Source organism: Scyliorhinus torazame, chromosome 19, assembly GCF_047496885.1.
Source record: "Scyliorhinus torazame isolate Kashiwa2021f chromosome 19, sScyTor2.1, whole genome shotgun sequence".
Classification (NCBI taxonomy): domain Eukaryota; kingdom Metazoa; phylum Chordata; class Chondrichthyes; order Carcharhiniformes; family Scyliorhinidae; genus Scyliorhinus; species Scyliorhinus torazame.
This window is the reverse complement of record NC_092725.1, coordinates 98,803,160-98,819,638: the sequence shown is the minus strand read 5'-3', so window position 1 is coordinate 98,819,638 and position 16,479 is coordinate 98,803,160. Positions and strand designations below refer to the sequence as shown.

Here is a 16,479-nt window from a genome sequence, read left to right as displayed (position 1 = left end):
TCACTAACACACCCCCGATTCCGGGGGCTCCGAGTCCCTCCACGCCAATAAGATCCATCACTGGGCTACCGTCATTGGGCTACCAGTGAGGCAAAGGCCAAAACATCAGCCTCTCTCGCCCCCTGGACTCCCGGGTCTTCCGACACTTCAAAAATTGCTACCTCTGGACTTGGCGCCACCCTTTTATTTTAGTACAGTGGACATGACATCAGCAAATCCCTGCCAAAATCCCCTAAGCTTCGGACATGCCCAAAACACGTGGACATGGATTGCGGGCCCTCCCGCACTTCGCCCATACTTGTCCTCCAACCTTCAAAAAATCTGCTCATCCGAGCTACAGTCATGTGTGCCCAGTGAACCACCTTAAATTGTATCAGGCTGAGCCTGGCACATGATGAGGATGCTCTACACAGAGCATCCTCCCACAGACCTGCCTCTAGTTTCTAGCCCAACTCATCTTCCCACTTACGTTTACCTCCTCTATCTGGGTTCCCTCCCTCCATGAGCTCTTTATAAATTTCCAAGACCTCCCCTCCCCACCCCCATTTTGAAACTACCTTATCCTGTACCCCCTGGGGCGGTAGAAGCGGAAAGGTAGAAACCTGCAGATAACGAAACCCATTCCCTCCCGGCAGTTCAAACTCCCCCTCCAAATCCTCCAAACCACGAAAGCTCCCATCAATAAACAGGTCCTCCAATCACACAAACCCAGCACTCTGCCACCTCCGAAACCCTCTATCTAGCCTCCCCGGCAGAAACCGGTGGTTCCCAGATATTGGAGCCCACATCAACGCTCCCTCCAGTCCCATATGCTTCCGCCACTGTCCCCATACCTTCAGAGCTGCCACTACCACCGGGCTTGTGGAGTACCAAGCTGGCGAGAATGGCAGAGGTGCCATTACCAATGCCACTAAACTTGTGCCCCTACATGCCGCCTCCACCCACTCCCACACCAACCCCTCCCCCACTACCTGATCATGACTATATTTGCTGCCCAATAATAAGTTTCTAAATTTCAGTAGGGCCAGACTCGGCCCCCCCCCCCCCCCCCCCACTTCCTCGGCCCCGTTCCAACAGCACCTTCTTTACGCATGGGGTTTTACCCACCCATACGAAACCAGAGATCACCGCATTGACCCTCTTAAAAAAAGCTTTTGGGATAGAAGTAGGGAGACACTGGAATAGAAACAAAAATCTCAGGAGAACCATCATCTTTACGGGCTGCACCCTCCCTGCCAGTGACAGCAGGAGCATATCCCACCTACGCAAGTCCTCCTTCATCTGCTCAACCAACCGGGCCAGATTTAATTTATGTAACTGCTCCCATCCCCGTGCCACCTGAATTCCCAAATAACGGAAACTCCCTCCCACCACTTTAAACGGCATCTCTCCCAACCTCCTCTCCTGTCCCCTTGCCTGGAGCACAAAGACCTTACCCTTGCCCATATTCAATTTATACCCTGAAAACCGGCCAAATTCCCCTAGGATTCGCATCTCTTCCATTCCCCCCCAATGGGTCAGAAATATACAGGAGTAGGTCATCCGCATATAACGAGACCCTGTGCTTCCACCCCACCCCCCTGGACTAACCCCATCCAGTCCTTTGACACTCTCAGCACCCACAGTTCGAGAGCCAAGGCAAACAGCAGTGGGGAAGATGGACATCCCTGACACTTCCCCCGGTGCAGTCTGAAATAATCTGAGCTCACTTGGGTCGGCTGCACACTCGCCACCGGTGCCTGGTACAGCAACCAGACCCAGTCTACAAAGCCCTGCCCAAATCTAAACCGCCCCAAGACCTCCCACAGAAAATCCCACTCCATCCGGTTGAAGGCCTTCTCCGCGTCCATAGCGACCACTACCTCCACCTCCCTACCCTCGGAGGGCATCATGATAACATTCAAGAGCCTTCTAACGTTGGAGGTTAACTGCCTCCCTTTGACAAATCCCCTATCACCCTGACACACAATCCTCTATTCTCGAGGCCAAAACCATGGCCAACAATTTGGCATCTACATTCAACTGGAAGCTTGGCCTGTTATGACCCACATTGTTCTGGGGCCTTCTCCTGCTTCAAAATCAGAGGAATCGAAGCCTGTGCCATTGTTGGGGGAAGGACACTTTGCTCCCTTGCCTCATTAAACGCCCTTACCAGCAACGGCCCCAGCACACCAGAAAACTTCTTGTAGAATTCCACTGGGTAGCCATCCGGCCCCGGGGCCCTGCCCGACTGCATAGCCTCCACTACTTCAAAGAGTCCGATCGGGGCTCCCAGGCCCTCCACCAACTCTCTGTCCACCCTCGGAAACTCCTGTCCTTCCAAAAACCGCCTCATCTCCTCCACCCCAGCTGGGGGTCCCGACTCGTACAGCTTACTATAAAATTCCCTGAACACCCCATTCACCCACGCTGGGTCCAAGATCATATTACCCCTCTGTCCTTCACTCTCCCTATCTCCCTCACTGCCTCCCGTTTCCTTAGCTGGTGAGCTAACATCCTGCTAGCCTTCTTCCCATATTCATATACCGCTCCTCTCGCCTCCCTCAACTGCCCCACCGCCTTCCCTATAGATAACTGTAGCTTCTTAGCTTCTGCCGCTCCTTCAACAGCCCAGCCTCCGGGGCCTGAGTATCTTCTGTTTACCTGAAGAATCTCCCTACCCAACCTGTCCATCTCCACCCGTTCCACCTTTTCCCTATGCACCCTTATCAAAATAAACTCCATCTTCACTACTGCCTTCAACGCCTCCCATACCGTAGCTGCCGAAACCTTCCGTGTCATTTATCTGTACATAATCCTGGATGGCCTCCCTTGCCCACTCACACATCTCTTCCTCTGCTAACAATCGAACATCTAACCTCCAGTTCGGCACTGGCTCCCCTCCTTGCTCACCCGTAAATCCACCCAGTATAGGGCGTGCTCTGACACTACGATCGCCGAATACTCTGTGTCTACCACCCTCATCAGGAAAGCCCTAAGCAGAACGAAAAAGTCGATCCGGGAGTACACTTTGTGTACATGGGAAAAAAGAAAACTCTTTTGATCTCGGCCGTCCAAACATCCAAGAGTCCACCCCTCCCATCCGTTCCATAAACCCCTTTAGTTCCTTCACAGCTGCTGGCACCCTCCCTGTCCTCAAACTCGACCTATCAAGCCTTATTAAAGTCCCTCCCCATGATCAACCGATGAGAGTCCCCAACACCCGCCTCATGAAATCCATATCGTCACAGTTTGGTGCATAAATGTTCACCAGTACCACCGGCATCCCCTCCAACTTCCTGCTCACCATGACGTATCTGCACCCCGCACCCCCCCCCCCTCCTGTGGCACCCCCCCCCCCCCCCCCCCCCGCCACCATACTTCCCACTTCAAATGACACCCGCTTATCCCCCCCCCCCCGCCACCATACTTCCCACTTCAAATGACACCCGCTTATCAGAATTGCTACCCCCCTAGTTTTAGAGTCTAGCCCCAAATGGAATACCTGCCCAACCCACCCCTTCCTCAGCCTAGTCTGATCCACCATCCTTAGGTGCGTCTCCTGTGTCTTTGCCACGTCCACCTTTACGCTTTTCAGATGCGCGAACACGCAAGTTGTCTTGACTGGCCCATTTAGCCCTCACATTCCAAGTGATCAGCCTGGTTCTCCCCCGCCCCTCCACCGATCCACCATTTCCCTTCTGAGGCCAGCCTCCAGCCCGTGTCCCGCACTTCTTCAGGCCCATCGTCACCGACCCCCACCGTCGCCATTCGCCAATCCCCGCGCCTGTCAGCAGATCGCCTTGAACATACTTAACCACCCAGCTTCTCGAGCCCTCTGCAGTAAAGAATTCCACAGATTCATCACCTTCAAGAGAAGAAATTCCTCCTCATCTGTCTTGAATGGGTGACCCCTATGGGTGACTCTGAGATTTTGCCCTCTGGTCCGACAAGAGGTTCACACTGGAATAAAGTCCTCTGTGTCTCTCTGCAGACCCTGCCTATCCTGTTGATTAGTGAGTCTTTGTTTCAACAGCCTTTTGTTACAGAAAGGTATGATGCTGTTGCAAATCCATGAACACGAGACCATCAAAATATATTAGAAACAAAACTGAGATAGAGCAGAATTAACCTAACCTTTCTGCATCATCAGTAAATATTAAATCTTGTATAATTTACAGCTGGATACTTTAACCACAAATTTCAGCAACATAACTGAAATGAGGAGACCTCCTCCTGAAAACATAATCCCTAAAGTGAGTCAAATATGATGAAAAGCTCGAGTTATCTTCAAAAATATAATCCAGATTTTTCGACGGTGCATAAAGATCGGATTGTGTCCCTGGGTCCGACATAATTACTTTCCCATTTGCGTCTGACAACTTAAAGAACTGACAGAGACAAGATAATTTAGAGAGCAATTGTATGGATTATCAGCTTCAAATTTATATTCAACTATTAACTTTTCCAATGACAAATTGAATTAAAGCCTATGCAACATGTTCTTTTTGAATTGACATTGTGCTAAGTAATTAAATGTGATTACTTTGCAGAAACACAAGGCCCTTGGTGGAACCTCCAACCAGTGTCCATTTGTAACAGAGTTAAATGCGTCAAAATCATAATTATGTCAAATTAGATATTAACCAGAAAACCTGGGCATTCAACAACCCCAAACTGCAGAGAATCCAGCAAATTGCAGCTCCTAATACACTCATCCCCTCCCTCCACCCACCCACTCACCCCCATGTCCCCTCGAAGGACATTCTCCTGGAAGGACTGGGGGGGGTGGGGGGCAGGGGCAAGAGATTCCAAGTCACATCCATCCTGGCTTGGAATTTAATGTCTCATCTAAAAGATGGCACCTCTAATAAGCAGCACCCCCTCAGTAAGAGGGTCAGCCTCAAATTGTGCCCAAGCCCTGGAGTGGGACTTGAACCTGGAATCTCGTGATTTAAGAAGCAAGGGTGCTACAATCCGAGCCACAGCTCACACTATTCATGTGAAAAATGACAGAATTTAGAAGATTCTCTGGCCCATCCAACTTGTTCCAAAAAAACCCCACCATGCATTGAGCATTACAGTGCAGACACTTCCTATCTACTCGAAAACCAAGCCATCGCTTGGGAGATGCCAAAACAATGCATAAAAACCCGGGGGAGGAAAGATGTTGGGTGATTAAACCCCTTTTGGGAGATCACACTGGCCCCGTTTAACCTGAGCAGGTATTTGCCACTTGTAATCAGTGTTCTGCATTGTACTTAACCAAGGACACTGTAACAATCATTACAGTGCTTACAAGATGATCTATGTAAACAGGGCTGGATTGAACACATAATACGGCAAGTGAATTTTTAAAAACAACTCTAACTAAACAATAACATTTATTACAGTTCTATCTTTCCTCAGTTCCAATGAGGAGTCATCATCGACTCGAAATGTTAACTGTGTTCCTCTCTTCACAGATGCTACCTGACCCGCTAGGTATTTCCCACAGTTCCTGTTTTTATTTCAAATATTGGCTACTTGCATGAGATTTGTCTTCGTGGAAGTTTCTGTATATGTGAATTCTGGTATATTTTGAGCAGCAAAAACACATTCAAACATCCAACAGTAGAACTTGGATGTCCAGAAAGGCCATAAATGTACAGTGGTATGTTTTCACCCAGTGTATCTATTTATACCCATGCTAGCAGCACCTTCCAGCTTCTCTCTGAACTAGTGAAGCCAAAACCAAGACACGGTGCATTTCTTTACCGAGGGAGTTTATTGATTTGTCCAATCTCACCGCTCTCGTCCCAGTATCCCAGTTATCCCCTACTTATACTCTTTTGATTAGAAATAAATCATTAAATCATACACATAACAGAGTGGGGGGGGGGGGGGGGGTAGTTATAGCCCAAGGTGGGGCACTGTAACTAAAACATAACTGCGAAAGGAAACTGAATAAATTGAGGTGATTAGGTGTCACCCCCAGCCGATCACGGAAGGACTTAAAAATAGGGTATCCACTGACACGCTTATGTGCTGAAACTGAAAGACCATTAATACCCATCACCTGTTCATCCTAATCTTAATGTATTAACAAACTTTAATTTAATTAACAAGACATTAACAATGACCACCTAAAACTTTCCACCTTGCCCCAGCTCCAGACTGGCATTTCCAGCACAAGTCACTGGATAGTGATGAGGAGCAGGAATCCTGGCTGATTTCCACCTCTCTCTCTAACCCAGAGATCACTGGATAGTAATCAGGAGCAGGAATCCTGGCTGATTTCCACCTCTCTCTCTAGCCCAGAGATCACTGGACAGTAATCAGGAGAAGGAATCCTGGCTGATTTCCCCTCTCTCTCTAACCCAGAGATCACTGGACAGCGATCAGGAATCCTGGCTGATTTCCCCTCTCTCTCTAACCCAGAGATCACTGGACAGCGATCAGGAATCCTGGCTGATTTCCCCTCTCTCTCTAACCCAGAGATCACTGGACAGTGATCAGGAATCCTGGCTGATTTCCCCTCTCTCTCTAACCCAGAGATCACTGGACAGTGATCAGGAATCCTGGCTGATTTCCCCTCTCTCTCTAACCCAGAGATCACTGGATAGTGATCAGGAATCCTGGCTGATTTCCTCTCTCTCTCTAACCCAGAGATCATTGGACAGTGATCAGGAGCAGGAATCCTGGCTGATTTCCCCTCTCTCTCTCTAACCCAGAGATCACTGGGCAGTCATCAGGAGCAGGAATCCTGGCTGATTTCCCCTCTCTCTCTAACCCAGAGATCGCTGGACAGTGATCAAGAATCCTGGCTGATTTCCCCTTTCTCTCTAACCAGAGGTCACTGGACAGTGATCAGGAATCCTGACTGAATTCCCCTCTCTCTCTAACCCAGAGGTCACTGGACAGTGATCAGGAATCCTAGCTGATTTCCTCTCACTCTCTAACCCAGAGGTCACTGTGCACAGTAATGAGGAGTCCTGGCCGATTTCCCCTCGGGACCAATTGCAGCACTATCTCAATCAGGTATCGCAAATCCTTCTCTCTGAATGCCCACCAACACAGACCAATTTCACCATTAGTCCAACATGTCTAACTCCTAACTCTGCTGCAGAAATTACAGGGGGAGGGGGGCAGGGGCAGGAGGGAATGTCTCCTGAAAGCACGGCTTCAGAAAGTCTGGATTTATCCTCACCTGTCAATGCTGCTACATTCGCTCAAAATTCAAATAAATAAAGGGCACAAACTGCTCAACTCCCTAAGTTTTGCAGAGGTGTATTTACAATCAACGCCTGTTAACTCAGAATAAATGGACCTTTACAAATGTGCTTAAAAGTGTTGTTTTTACACCAACTCAAATCGACCAAAGTGTCTCAATCATTTATCCAAGGGCCACCCCAGCTCATGTAGAATACCCGGCTCACTATCTAACTCGCAAGCCCAGGAAGACACAGAGAACCTTATACACTTAGGACTCCTCCCTCAAGTGGTTTTAATGAAAAAACAGAAGAGGCAATGAGGTCTGAACAGTGACTGTAATTCTGGGTTTGAAGAGTTCAGGAGCTGTCAACAAGATGCCTTACACAGCTGTGTGGTGGACAACAGAACCCAGTGACACCAATCTGATAACAAACAGTCATAATAATTAAAAATAATTATTTGTTTTGGAACCCAAATGAATGGGCAAACTGCTGAATGTTAAATCTGTGTAGTGGCCAGTTAAGAACACAGTCTTTCAGCTTTACGTTGCTCAAACTGTTAGCTTTGTACTGGCAGTGCCGAACATTTGTCCTGGCAGTGCCGAACATTAAAGTTCACTAATCTGACTGTAATTAGATTGTTTTAAAGATATCTCACCACACTGCCACAAACAGCAGTTGCTTGAAGTAAAGGAAGGACAACAGCGATAGGTTTTTCCCTTACCCATGGAAAATAGTAAGAAGCCTTACAACACCAGGTTAAAGTCCAACAGGTTTGTTTCAAACACTAGCTTTCGGAGCACTGCTCCTTCCTCAGGTGAGCATTTGAAACAAACCTGTTGGACTTTAACCTGGTGTTGTAAGACTTCTTACTGTGCTCACCCCAGTCCAACGCTGGCATCTCCACATCACGGAAAATAGCCCCAGGCCGGTATATAATTATTAGTTGTGTTAGACCGCAGATCTCAAGTTTCATAATAGCCTTAAAAGTAGGAAGGGCCTGGTAATATTTAATAACACTGACACTTTCAAGCTTGTTACAGGTGATTCCTGCTTGGAAATATTGATTAGGTGTCAGCTTGGCTCAGCTGGTAACACTGAGCTTAGTCAGAGGCCATAGGTTCACGACTTGCTCCAGGACATGGCCACATTAATCCAGGAACAGGCTTGCGTGTGTTTTTTAAATCCATTCATAAAATGCGAGCATCACTGGCAAGGCCTGCATGTGTTACTCACCTCTGACTGCCCTGGGAGGAGGCAGGAGTGAGCTGCCTTCTTGAACCACCCACAGTGCTGTTAGAGAGGAGTTCAAGGATTTTGACCCAGCGACAGTGAAGAAACAGTGAGTTTCATGACAGGATGACTTACAGAGAACCTCGAGAGGTTTTTAACTATGTTCCATTAACAAAGGTGCCATTTACAAAAGAGATGTTAAACATTGAACCAGACTACCTTTAGCAGAGGTTCCCAAACTCTGGGCTGTAACACCCCCCCCTCCCCCCCCCCCCAAACCCCCAGTGGGCTTAGAGGACAAGATTTGGGGGGTCAAGAGCTCAAAGGCAGCAATGGTGCCTGCGCAGCCCGGAACAAACATTGACAGCTGTAAGGCTGCTTTAAATGTTTGCGTTTCTCATGTCTGTCAGGGTAGCTTAATCAACAGTTCTTCAAGGCCTAATTGCTGCATAATACAGCCTGGAAAAAAGTGGACCCCCCCCCCCCCCCACCCACAAAACTGGCTCAATAACTAATACCCCCACCCACCCACTTAACAACTCTTTCCTCTCCCCTTCCCTCCCACCACCCCTCAACCCCGCTCAACAAACCTTCCACCTCCCCCTCAACTCCCACCACTTGCCAACTCTCCCCTTCCCCCTCTCAATAACTCTTTCCCTTTTCCCACCCATCAACAACTCTCCAACTACTCCCACTCATAACCAAGAGTTTGCACTGAGTGCTGAATTTGGTGCTTTTTGAGTGCTATAGTGAGAGTTTGGTGACCGAGGGAGTATAAGGCTTCATTTTTATCTAAAGTTTAGTCTTTCTTTTATTTAGTTAATTAACTTAAAAGTTGCTGTTTGATTTAGAAGGTGAATTTTCAATCAGCTTTAAACAGGCTTCTACTTCTAGGCACTTGCAGCTGGAGCTTGTTAATTAGTTAATTGGATTAGGCCAGTTTTTCAGAGGCTAGATTCACAGTATAAAAGTGATCCCCTACAGTGCAGACTTTGTTTGCACTGAGTGCTGAATTTGGTGCTTTTTGAGTGCTATAGTGAGAGTTTGGTGACCGAGGGAGTGCTGAATTTGGTGCTTTTTGAGTGCTATAGTGAGAGTTTGGTGACCGAGGGAGTGCTGAATTTGGTGCTTTTTGAGTGCTATAGTGAGAGTTTGGTGACCGAGGGAGTTAGGTGAGGAGGGAGTAAGGTGCTCCTTTCATTTTGTTTCCGACGTTTCCGCAAAGAGTGCGAAGAGAGCCAGGAGTTTACAAGAAGTGTAGCAGAGTTGGAGGGCGGAGATCTAGTTAGTCCACACAGCAGCTATATTCTGTAAGGTAAGAGGGGATGGAGGCTAGGCCAGTTACATGCTCCTCCTGTAGGATGTGGGTGGTGAGGGATACCACCGGTGTCCCCACTGACTATACCTGCGGGAAGTGCACCCAACTTCAGCTCCTCAAAGACCGTGTTAAGGAACTGGAGCTGAAGCTGGATGAACTTCGGATCATCCGGGAGGCAGAGGGGGTGATTGAGAAGAGTTACAGGGAGGTAACCACACCCAAGGTACAGGACAAGAATAGCTGGGTTACAGTCAGGGGGAAAAAAACAAACAGGCAGACAGTGCAGGGAGCCCTCGTGGCCGTTCCCCTTCAAAACAAGTATACCGTTTTGGATGCTGTTGGGGGGGATGACCTACCGGGGGAAGGCCCTAGCGGCCAGGTCTCTGGCACTGAGTCTGGCTCTGGGGCTCAGAAGGGAAGGGGGGAGAATAAAAAAGCAATAGTTGTAAGAGATTCAATGGTTAGGGGAATAGATAGGAGATTCTGTGGTCGCGAGCGAGACTCCCGGAAGGTATGTTGCCTCCCGGGTGCCAGGGCCAGGGATGTCTCGGATCGTGTCTTCAGGATCCTTAAGGGGGAGGGGGAGCAGCCAGAAGTCGTGGTGCACATTGGTACCAACGACATAGGTAGGAAAAGGGGTGTGGAGGTAATAAACAAGTTTAGGGAGTTAGGCTGGAAGTTGAAAGCCAGGACAGACAGAGTTGTCATCTCTGGTTTGTTGCCGGTGCCACGTGATAGCGAGGCTAGGAATAGGGAGAGAGTGCAGTTGAACACGTGGCTGCAGGAATGGTGTAGGAGGGAGGGCTTCAGGTATTTGGATAATTGGAGCGCATTCTGGGGAAGGTGGGACCTGTACAAGCAGGACGGGTTGCATCTGAACCAGAGGGGCACCAATATCCTGGGAGGGAGGTTTGCTAGTACTCTTCGGGAGGGTTTAAACTAATTTGGCAGGGGAATGGGAACCGGATTTGTAGTCCAGCAACTAAGGTAGCCGATATTCAGGACGCCAAAGCGTGTAATGAGGCAGTGGGGAAGGGAACACTGACAAAGGAGAGTATTTGCAGGCACGGAGATGGGTTGAAGTGTGTATACTTCAACGCAAGAAGCATCAGGAATAAGGTGGGTGAACTTAAGGCATGGATCGGTACTTGGGACTACGATGTGGTGGCCATCACGGAAACTTGGATAGAAGAGGGGCAGAAATGGTTGTTGGAGGTCCCTGGGTATAGATGTTTCAATAAGATTAGGGAGGGTGGTAAAAGAGGTGGGGGGGTAGCATTATTAATTAGAGATAGTATAACAGCTGCAGAAAGGCAGTTCGAGGAGTATCACCCTATTGAGGTAGTATGGGTTGAAGTCAGAAATAGGAAAGGAGCAGTCACCTTGTTAGGAGTTTTCTATAGGCCCCCCAATAGTAGCAGAGATGTGGAGGAACAGATTGGGAAACAGATTTTGGAAAGGTGCAGAAGTCATAGGGTAGTAGCCATGGGCGACTTTAACTTCCCAAATATTGAGTGGAAACTCTTTAGATCAAATAGTTTGGATGGGGTGGTGTTTGTGCAGTGTGTCCAGGAAGCTTTTCTAACACAGTATGTAGATTGTCCAACCAGAGGAGGGGCAATATTAGATTTAGTACTGGGTAATGAACCAGGGCAAGTGATAGATTTGTTAGTGGGGGAGCATTTTGGAGATAGTGACCACAATTCTGTGACTTTCACTTTAGTAATGGAGAGGGATAGGTACGTGCAACAGGGCAAGGTTTACAATTGGGGGAAGGGTAAATACGATGTTGTCAGACAAGAATTGAAGTGCATAAGTTGGGAACATAGGCTGGCAGGGAAGGACACAAGTGAAATGTGGAACTTGTTCAAGGAACAGGTGCTACGTGTCCTTGATATGTATGTCCCTGTCAGGCAGGGAAGAGATGGTCGAGTGAGGGAACCATGGTTGACAAGAGAGGTTGAATGTCTTGTTAAGAGGAAAAAGGAGACTTATGTAAGGCTGAGGAAACAAGGTTCAGACAGGGCATTGGAGGGATACAAGATAGCCAGGAGGGAACTGAAGAAAGGGATTAGGAGAGCTAAGAGAGGGCATGAACAATCTTTGGCGGGTAGGATCAAGGAAAACCCCAAGGCCTTTTACACATATGTGAGAAATATGAGAATGACTAGAGCGAGGGTAGGTCCGATCAAGGACAGTAGCGGGAGATTGTGTATTGAGTCTGAAGAGATAGGAGAGGTCTTGAATGAGTACTTTTCTTCTGTATTTACAAATGAGAGGGGCGATATTGTTGGAGAGGACAGTGTGAAACAGATTGGTAAGCTCGAGGAAATACTTGTTAGGAAGGAAGATGTGTTGGGCATTTTGAAAAACTTGAGGATAGACAAGAGCCCCGGGCCTGACGGGATATATCCAAGGATTCTATGGGAAGCAAGAGATGAAATTGCAGAGCCGTTGGCAATTATCTTTTCGTCCTCACTGTCAACAGGGGTGGTACCAGGGGATTGGAGAGTGGCGAATGTCGTGCCCCTGTTCAAAAAAGGAACTAGGGATAATCCTGGGAATTACAGGCCAGTTAGTCTTACTTCGGTGGTAGGCAAAGTAATGGAAAGGGTACTGAAGGATAGGATTTCTGAGCATCTGGAAAGACACTGCTTGATTAGGGATAGTCAGCACGGATTTGTGAGGGGTAGGTCTTGCCTTACAAATCTTATTGAATTCTTTGAGGAGGTGACCAAGCATGTGGATGAAGGTAAAGCAGTGGATGTAGTGTACATGGATTTTAGTAAGGCATTTGATAAAGTTCCCCATGGTAGGCTTCTGCACAAAGTAAGGAGGCATGGGATAGTGGGAAATTTGGCCAGTTGGATAACGAACTGGCTAACCGATAGAAGTCAGAGAGTGGTGGTGGATGGCAAATATTCAGCCTGGATCCCAGTTACCAGTGGTGTACCGCAGGGATCAGTTCTGGGTCCTCTGCTGTTTGTGATTTTCATTAATGACTTGGATGAGGGAGTTGAAGGGTGGGTCAGTAAATTTGCAGACGATACGAAGATTGGTGGAGTTGTGGATAGTAAGGAGGGCTGTTGTCGGCTGCAAAGAGACATAGATAGGATGCAGAGCTGGGCTGAGAAGTGGCAGATGGAGTTTAACCCTGAAAAGTGTGAGGTTGTCCATTTTGGAAGGACAAATATGAATGCGGAATACAGGGTTAACGGTAGAGTTCTTGGCATTGTGGAGGAGCAGAGAGACCTTGGGGTCTATGTTCATACATCTTTGAAAGTTGCCATTCAAGTGGATAGAGCTGTGAAGAAGGCCTATGGTGTGCTCGCGTTCATTAACAGAGGGATTGAATTTAAGAGCCGTGAGGTGATGATGCAGCTGTACAAAACTTTGGTAAGGCCACATTTGGAGTACTGTGTACAGTTCTGGTCGCCTCATTTTAGGAAGGATGTGGAAGCTCTGGAAAAGGTGCAAAGAAGATTTACCAGGATGTTGCCTGGAATGGAGAGTAGGTCTTACGAGGAAAGGTTGAGGGTGCTAGGCCTTTTCTCATTAGAGCGGAGAAGGATGAGGGGCGACTTGATAGAGGTTTATAAGATGATCAGGGGAATAGATAGAGTAGACAGTCAGAGACTTTTTCCCCAGGTGGAACACACCATTACAAGGGGACATAAATTTAAGGTGAAAGGTGGAAGATATAGGAGGGATATCAGAGGTAGGTTCTTTACCCAGAGAGTAGTGGGGGCATGGAATGCACTGCCTGTGGAAGTAGTTGAGTCGGAAACATTAGGGACCTTCAAGCAGCTGTTGGATAGGTACATGGATTACGGGAAAATGATATAGTGTAGATTTATTTGTTCTTAAGGGCAGCACGGTAGCATTGTGGATAGCACAATTGCTTCACAGATCCATGGTCCCAGGTTCGATTCCGGCTTGGGTCATTGTCTGTGCGGAGTCTGCACGTCCTCCCCGTGTCTGCGTGGGTTTCCTCCGGGTGCTCTGGTTTCCTCCCACAGTCCAAAGATGTGCGGGTTAGGTGAATTGGCCAATGATAAATTGCCCTTAATGTCCAAATTGCCCTTGGTGTTGGGTGGAGGTGTTGAGTTTGGGTAGGGTGCTCTTTCCAAGAGCAGGTGCAGACTCAAAGGGCCGAATGGCCTCCTTCTGCACTGTAAATTCAATGATAATCTATGATTAATCTAGGACAAAGGTTCGGCACAACATCGTGGGCCGAAGGGCCTGTTCTGTGCTGTATTTTCTATGTTCTATGTTCTATGTTAAGAGTCAGGATGGCACTGGTAACAGAAATTACCTCAGAAACATACAATCAACAGGTATTACTGATTTCTAAGCATTATGAGGTGTTGGGAATGAGGTCTGACTTTAGTTATCATTTGTACCCATCCTTGGAATCCTTAAAAAGCCTTGGGGAAAATGCTTGGATGGTGCAAGTGTCCTACGAGGAGAGGTTGAGGACACTGGGCCGGTATTCTCCAGATTGCCAAAAATGAGAGGTCACATCAAAAGTTAAAAATTCTGATAGGACATGACATTGTAGATGCAGGAAGGATGTTTCCCCTGGCTGAGGGGGACATCTAGAACCAGGGGACAGTCCATTTAGAACCGAGGTGAGGAGGAATTTCTTCACTCAGAGGGTGGTGAATCTTTGGATGTCTCTACCTTAGAGGGTAGTTGATGCTCAATCATTTAGCATGTTCAAGACAAATCAATAGATTTCTGGATACTAATGACATCAAGGGATATGAGGGAAAGCTCAAGAAAGTGGTTGAGGTAGATGACCAGCCATGAGCTAATCAGAACAGGCCTGATGGGCTGAATGGCCTATTTTTCCTCCTATGTAGGTGTTGACAATGAGACAGACAGAGAGAGAGAAAGACACCATTGCATGCTCTCGATGGTGTTAACGATTGATAATTATGTAGTGTGGCATATTTAAAATACAGCGAATGTGAACTTGCAGGAATACCTTCTATTCTCTGGAGGGACGACAGCTATTGCAAGGAGGACAGCGACGCATCAAACCTCCCACTGACAATGACCAGACAGCTTTAATAATTAACTTTAGTAACATTTTGTTGTTGAGAAACTAAGGCTCCCCAGTTAAATAATTAACAGCCAAACCATTTCTATGCATGAAGTAGCAATAATATTTAAGCAGGTCTTCAAGAATCCATTTAGCTCGTCACCTGCCCAGATCCTGGGCCAGTCCAGACCTGATGCATATAGGCACTACCACCCGCTGCCAACAGCTCCTATATCAGTCTCTAATATCACAATTCTCAAAGAATTGGAATTATCTTTACAGCTGTGTTTCATAGATGGAAAGTAACATTTGAAATAAATACCTAACTTCATCATGTAACTTGATATCTTAAATATGTAACTTTCCTACCAGGAATGCAAGCAGAATTTACAATGGGAACCTTGAGACCACAGGATCCAGGAGTGACATTATCGTACACAGATTGATACAAGACTTCCTTCATATTTAGAATAAGCTTTGTTTCCCCAATTCCTCCAGTGTAATCCCATGTACAAATCAGTGTCCAGATTTACTTTGATAAATTAACCTAACCACACAATCCATTTGCCCAGTGAGGAAGCATTAGTTACTGTGTTTTTCACCTTGTTTCACTGTTCCCCTGCTAGTCATTGTCAAACTACACTCGCAACTCACCAAGGTTCCTTCAAAAGTACCTTCTAAATCGGTGACCTCTACCGGCCAGAAAGACAAGGGCAACAGATGCAAGTGCAGCAGATACATGGAAATGCCACCACTTGCAGGTTCCGCTCCAAGTCATATTCCAGCTTATCACTGTGCTGTTCTCTGGCCGCCCATGACGTGAAACCCCGGGCAGATCATCAAATGTACAGTGCAGGAGGTCATCATTCGGCCCATCGACTGAAAGAGCACCCTACTTAAGCCTGCGCCTCCATCCTATTCCCCGTATCCCAGTAACCCCACTAATCTATTGGGCACAGAGGGACAATTTATCATGGCCAATCCACCTGACCTGCACATCTTTGGACTGTGGGAGGAAACCCATGCAAACACAGGGTGAAAGTGCAAACTCCACACAGTCACCAGATGCAGAATTGAACCCTGGTCCCTGGAGCTGAGAGGCAGCAGTGCTAACCACTGTGTCACTGTGAAAGCTAGATCGCTTCTACGCTGTCGCTGGGTCAAAATCCTGGAACTCCCTCCCTCACAGCCATTCATTCTGGTAGCTCACCACCAATTTCTCAGGGGTCAGCTAGGACTGGGAAATAAATACCGGGTTTGCCAACGACAGCCATTTTCCATTAACAAAAAAAAGCTTTCATTATTGAGATAACCACTGACCAAACTACCCCCACAGAAAGTCACACCATCATAGTACAGATATACCCTCGTCCACATCCTGTGTTAATTGAGTGTAGGGACAGTAATTCACAGAATAACCCAATGTTTCTGGGACATGGGGCGAGATTCTGACTCTTTCAAAACATTTGCAGAGTTAAAATCCAGCCCGATGAGTCCCAATCTGATCAACAACTTCTATCAAGTTAGCGGTTTTAGCAGATTAAAACATTCCAGAAACATTATAAAGAAAATTAGACACCCAATCATACGAAGTGCGGCAGATGGCTAAATGTTTAGTCAAAGGCATAGGTTTTAAACAGCATCCTAAAGAATACAAAAGGGAGGCAGAGAAGTTTAGGGAGGGAATTCCAGAACTTTAACCCTAGGCA

At 47.3% G+C, this 16,479-nt stretch overlaps 1 protein-coding gene across 2 annotated transcripts in view; it reads right to left on the bottom strand.

Moving 5' to 3' along the window:
- btbd11b (BTB (POZ) domain containing 11b) overlaps nucleotides 1–16,479 on the bottom strand; it is a 195,553-nt gene that overhangs the window by 177,750 nt on the left and 1,324 nt on the right. The gene's annotated exons all lie outside the window — the stretch shown is intronic.